Raw genomic sequence first — 5,786 nt, forward strand, 5'->3', positions numbered from 1 at the left:
GCGTGCGTGGTCCTGGACAGAACCTGCTCCGAACCGCCGGGCTCTCCTGCCTCCCACGCGTGTCACTCACCCCAGTGGCTCCGCACACACAGCAGCTTCAGTGACCAGTGACAGCTGGCGGTGCCCGAGGGTCCCTCCCCCTGGAGAGCAGAGAACTGAGGACAGGCAGACACCAGGCCAACTGAGGAGCATAGAATTCATGAGAGTGGCTCAGGGAGGACGGAGGAGAGTGGCTCCGGGGGGGGGGGGGAGAGGGGCTCAGGGAGAAGGAGGGAGGAGAGGGCTCAGGGAGGAGCAGGGGGGAGAGGGGCTCAGGGAGAAGGAGGGAGGAGAGGGCTCAGGGAGGAGCAGGGGGGAGAGGGGCTCAGGGAGAAGGAGGGAGGAGAGGGCTCAGGGAGGAGCAGGGGGGAGAGGGGCTCAGGGAGAAGGAGGGAGGAGAGGGCTCAGGGAGGAGCAGGGGGGAGAGGGGCTCAGGGAGAAGGAGGGAGGAGAGGGCTCAGGGAGGAGCAGGGGGGAGAGGGGCTCAGGGAGAAGGAGGGAGGAGAGGGCTCAGGGAGGAGCAGGGGGGAGAGGGGCTCAGGGAGAAGGAGGGAGGAGAGGGCTCAGGGAGGAGCAGGGGGGAGAGGGGCTCAGGGAGAAGGAGGGAGGAGAGGGCTCAGGGAGGAGCAGGGGGGAGAGGGGCTCAGGGAGAAGGAGGGAGGAGAGGGCTCAGGGAGGAGCAGGGGGGAGAGGGGCTCAGGGAGAAGGAGGGAGGAGAGGGCTCAGGGAGGAGCAGGGGGGAGAGGGGCTCAGGGAGAAGGAGGGAGGAGAGGGCTCAGGGAGGAGCAGGGGGGAGAGGGGCTCAGGGAGAAGGAGGGAGGAGAGGGCTCAGGGAGGAGCAGGGGGGAGAGGGGCTCAGGGAGAAGGAGGGAGGAGAGGGCTCAGGGAGGAGCAGGGGGGAGAGGGGCTCAGGGAGAAGGAGGGAGGAGAGGGCTCAGGGAGGAGCAGGGGGGAGAGGGGCTCAGGGAGAAGGAGGGAGGAGAGGGCTCAGGGAGGAGCAGGGGGGAGAGGGGCTCAGGGAGAAGGAGGGAGGAGAGGGCTCAGGGAGGAGCAGGGGGGAGAGGGGCTCAGGGAGAAGGAGGGAGGAGAGGGCTCAGGGAGGAGCAGGGGGGAGAGGGGCTCAGGGAGAAGGAGGGAGGAGAGGGCTCAGGGAGGAGCAGGGGGGAGAGGGGCTCAGGGAGAAGGAGGGAGGAGAGGGCTCAGGGAGGAGCAGGGGGGAGAGGGGCTCAGGGAGAAGGAGGGAGGAGAGGGCTCAGGGAGGAGCAGGGGGGAGAGGGGCTCAGGGAGAAGGAGGGAGGAGAGGGCTCAGGGAGGAGCAGGGGGGAGAGGGGCTCAGGGAGAAGGAGGGAGGAGAGGGCTCAGGGAGGAGCAGGGGGGAGAGGGGCTCAGGGAGAAGGAGGGAGGAGAGGGCTCAGGGAGGAGCAGGGGGGAGAGGGGCTCAGGGAGAAGGAGGGAGGAGAGGGCTCAGGGAGGAGCAGGGGGGAGAGGGGCTCAGGGAGAAGGAGGGAGGAGAGGGCTCAGGGAGGAGCAGGGGGGAGAGGGGCTCAGGGAGAAGGAGGGAGGAGAGGGCTCAGGGAGGAGCAGGGGGGAGAGGGGCTCAGGGAGAAGGAGGGAGGAGAGGGCTCAGGGAGGAGCAGGGGGGAGAGGGGCTCAGGGAGAAGGAGGGAGGAGAGGGCTCAGGGAGGAGCAGGGGGGAGAGGGGCTCAGGGAGAAGGAGGGAGGAGAGGGCTCAGGGAGGAGCAGGGGGGAGAGGGGCTCAGGGAGAAGGAGGGAGGAGAGGGCTCAGGGAGGAGCAGGGGGGAGAGGGGCTCAGGGAGAAGGAGGGAGGAGAGGGCTCAGGGAGGAGCAGGGGGGAGAGGGGCTCAGGGAGAAGGAGGGAGGAGAGGGCTCAGGGAGGAGCAGGGGGGAGAGGGGCTCAGGGAGAAGGAGGGAGGAGAGGGCTCAGGGAGGAGCAGGGGGGAGAGGGGCTCAGGGAGAAGGAGGGAGGAGAGGGCTCAGGGAGGAGCAGGGGGGAGAGGGGCTCAGGGAGAAGGAGGGAGGAGAGGGCTCAGGGAGGAGCAGGGGGGAGAGGGGCTCAGGGAGAAGGAGGGAGGAGAGGGCTCAGGGAGGAGCAGGGGGGAGAGGGGCTCAGGGAGAAGGAGGGAGGAGAGGGCTCAGGGAGGAGCAGGGGGGAGAGGGGCTCAGGGAGAAGGAGGGAGGAGAGGGCTCAGGGAGGAGCAGGGGGGAGAGGGGCTCAGGGAGAAGGAGGGAGGAGAGGGCTCAGGGAGGAGCAGGGGGGAGAGGGGCTCAGGGAGAAGGAGGGAGGAGAGGGCTCAGGGAGGAGCAGGGGGGAGAGGGGCTCAGGGAGAAGGAGGGAGGAGAGGGCTCAGGGAGGAGCAGGGGGGAGAGGGGCTCAGGGAGAAGGAGGGAGGAGAGGGCTCAGGGAGGAGCAGGGGGGAGAGGGGCTCAGGGAGAAGGAGGGAGGAGAGGGCTCAGGGAGGAGCAGGGGGGAGAGGGGCTCAGGGAGAAGGAGGGAGGAGAGGGCTCAGGGAGGAGCAGGGGGGAGAGGGGCTCAGGGAGAAGGAGGGAGGAGAGGGCTCAGGGAGGAGCAGGGGGGAGAGGGGCTCAGGGAGAAGGAGGGAGGAGAGGGCTCAGGGAGGAGCAGGGGGGAGAGGGGCTCAGGGAGAAGGAGGGAGGAGAGGGCTCAGGGAGGAGCAGGGGGGAGAGGGGCTCAGGGAGAAGGAGGGAGGAGAGGGCTCAGGGAGGAGCAGGGGGGAGAGGGGCTCAGGGAGAAGGAGGGAGGAGAGGGCTCAGGGAGGAGCAGGGGGGAGAGGGGCTCAGGGAGAAGGAGGGAGGAGAGGGCTCAGGGAGGAGCAGGGGGGAGAGGGGCTCAGGGAGAAGGAGGGAGGAGAGGGCTCAGGGAGGAGCAGGGGGGAGAGGGGCTCAGGGAGAAGGAGGGAGGAGAGGGCTCAGGGAGGAGCAGGGGGGAGAGGGGCTCAGGGAGAAGGAGGGAGGAGAGGGCTCAGGGAGGAGCAGGGGGGAGAGGGGCTCAGGGAGAAGGAGGGAGGAGAGGGCTCAGGGAGGAGCAGGGGGGAGAGGGGCTCAGGGAGAAGGAGGGAGGAGAGGGCTCAGGGAGGAGCAGGGGGGAGAGGGGCTCAGGGAGAAGGAGGGAGGAGAGGGCTCAGGGAGGAGCAGGGGGGAGAGGGGCTCAGGGAGAAGGAGGGAGGAGAGGGCTCAGGGAGGAGCAGGGGGGAGAGGGGCTCAGGGAGAAGGAGGGAGGAGAGGGCTCAGGGAGGAGCAGGGGGGAGAGGGGCTCAGGGAGAAGGAGGGAGGAGAGGGCTCAGGGAGGAGCAGGGGGGAGAGGGGCTCAGGGAGAAGGAGGGAGGAGAGGGCTCAGGGAGGAGCAGGGGGGAGAGGGGCTCAGGGAGAAGGAGGGAGGAGAGGGCTCAGGGAGGAGCAGGGGGGAGAGGGGCTCAGGGAGAAGGAGGGAGGAGAGGGCTCAGGGAGGAGCAGGGGGGAGAGGGGCTCAGGGAGAAGGAGGGAGGAGAGGGCTCAGGGAGGAGCAGGGGGGAGAGGGGCTCAGGGAGAAGGAGGGAGGAGAGGGCTCAGGGAGGAGCAGGGGGGAGAGGGGCTCAGGGAGAAGGAGGGAGGAGAGGGCTCAGGGAGGAGCAGGGAGGAGAGGGGCTCAGGGAGGAGGAGGAGAGTGGATTTGGGTGGAAGTTGGTTGAGTGCTCAGTGTGGAGGAGGAAGAGTGAATGGAGAAGGCGACGCGGCCATGGGCGTCCCCTGGGGAGGGCTCGCGGGAAGGCTTGTGAAGCTACGCTCTCTGCAGCCACCTCGTTTTCCTCTTTTAAAGAAGAAATCTGCCTCCTGGTTCACTTCTATCCACACCGGCAGCATCCTAATAACCGGATGGGTGATCATAACCGGAACCAGTATTATTATTATCTAACCACCTTGTACTGGGCACTTCCTGTGTGCCAGGTCTACACTAAGAACGCTGATGAGTCACTTAATGGTCACAATGAGAAGGCAGGAGAGGAAAATGGATGAGAGGGGTTAGCCGAGCTCCCGGTGTCCCAGCCAGGCAGCTGCAGTCAGGACTCCTGTGGAGTCGTGGGTGCTCTTAGGACCAAGCCCCCCCCCCCCCCCCCCCCCCCCACAACTGTTTTTTTTCAACAGGGAGCACAAAGTCGGACTCTGGCCAGTCCCAGGAAGAATCACCAGTGATCGGAAATGAGCAGGACTGATAAGCTTTTCTATGTGGTTTACCCAGAAGGCGCACACTGCAAATTCCATGCCCCACATGTCCCCTTCCTCCCCCACATCACACACTGAACACATTAGAAGTAACAGAAGTTCGATTCCCAAGAGCACATGCCTGGGTTGTGGGCTCGATCCCTAGTAGGGGGCTTGCAGGAGGCAGCCGATCAATGATTCTCTCTCATCATTGATGTTTCTATCTCTCTATCCCTCTCCCTTCCTCTCTGAAATCAATAAAAATATATTTAAAAAGAAAAAAGACCGCTGGCCATTTCAGAAGCCCTTTACACGCTGATTGGCAGCGGACGCCCCCACCCCCCGCTCCCCAAATAACTGCCCTCGGACTCTCGCTGCCTTCCAGCTTCTCAGCCACTGCAGGTCTCCTGACCCGAGTGCAGTCCTTTCCGTGAAGGAAGCCAACGTGTCTTACGAGGCTGTTACTCTCCAGGTTCCCCTTTATTTCTTCCTTCTCCTTAACGGAGGCAGCTGGTTGATGTCTCTCTCTCTCTGTCTCTCTCTAATCAATAAACATATCCTTGGGTGGGGATCTGTAAAAGATTCCTTCTTTAAATACTAATAATAACAGAGGCCCTGATTTCCTCCGTCAGGTGCAGCTGGGACATCCGAGTGCCAACCAATCCTCAGTTGCCTCTGATGTGCAGCCAAGGTTCACACTCACGACTTGAGCATATCTGACTTCTTGGATAATAAGTAAACCCGCATGTCACCCAGGGAAGCTCCGGTATTTCCTTTGTCTTTTGGGGAAGGCAGGCAAATAGGGGAAACGATGTAAAAGTGAACTCTCCCTGAGCAGTGAGTGCAGACATCATTTCGTTGTATCTGAAGACTCCAAAGGAAACGAGGCCCATGTTTCCCTCTATACATTTCCAGAACTTCACTGTTTAATTCTATCTGGGTTGCAGCCGAGAAAGAAAACCACTTTGAATGGAAAAGGCCTTTCTTAGTCTGAAGATCAAGAGCTTCTTCCAGAAGATTTCTTTTCCAGAACTTTATTAAACTAAAATGTATTAAGGCTCTTCAACGTGTTTTTAAAAAATATGTTTTATTGATTTTAGAGAGGAAGGGAAACACAAAGTAGGATCATTGGATAGAGAAGAAGAAATGCCACCACTGACGGTCAGAGAGAGAACCGATGAAAGAGAAAGCTGTCATCGCTATGAGAACAGCAATGGAGAGCGCAATGTTCTTGTCTGTAATCGGTAGGCAAAGGACGGCCACCGTCCTGGTGTTCTCAAGGCCGTATTAACCCGCATCGCTGGTGCCTGCATAACTGCTAAGAACACCTCGTTTCACTCTCAAAAGTCCTGTGGTTTGGATAATAAATTATATGGTCACCTTAGCAACAATAAGACTTTCAACACTTTAAAAAAGAACAGAGGGCAAAGGGGTAGAATAAGAATGATATCATCAGAGTCACATTTTACCAAGACTCATCAGGCAGTTCCATGGGATTTGTACTCAAAAGAGAAGGAAATTAGATAGAG

General features: G+C 61.7%; 1 long non-coding RNA gene across 1 annotated transcript in view; it reads left to right on the top strand.

Annotated features, from left to right (window-relative positions):
- Window positions 1–5,315, top strand: part of LOC102254857 — an 11,938-nt gene extending 6,623 nt beyond the window's left edge. The window contains exon 4 of the long non-coding RNA XR_001361383.1: window positions 4,890–5,315. This is a non-coding gene — a long non-coding RNA (uncharacterized LOC102254857). The remainder of the gene's footprint in view (window positions 1–4,889) is intronic.
- Window positions 5,316–5,786: the final 471 nt, after the last annotated feature.

The sequence above is a fragment of the Myotis brandtii genome, unplaced genomic scaffold (assembly GCF_000412655.1).
Source record: "Myotis brandtii unplaced genomic scaffold, ASM41265v1 scaffold1671, whole genome shotgun sequence".
Classification (NCBI taxonomy): domain Eukaryota; kingdom Metazoa; phylum Chordata; class Mammalia; order Chiroptera; family Vespertilionidae; genus Myotis; species Myotis brandtii.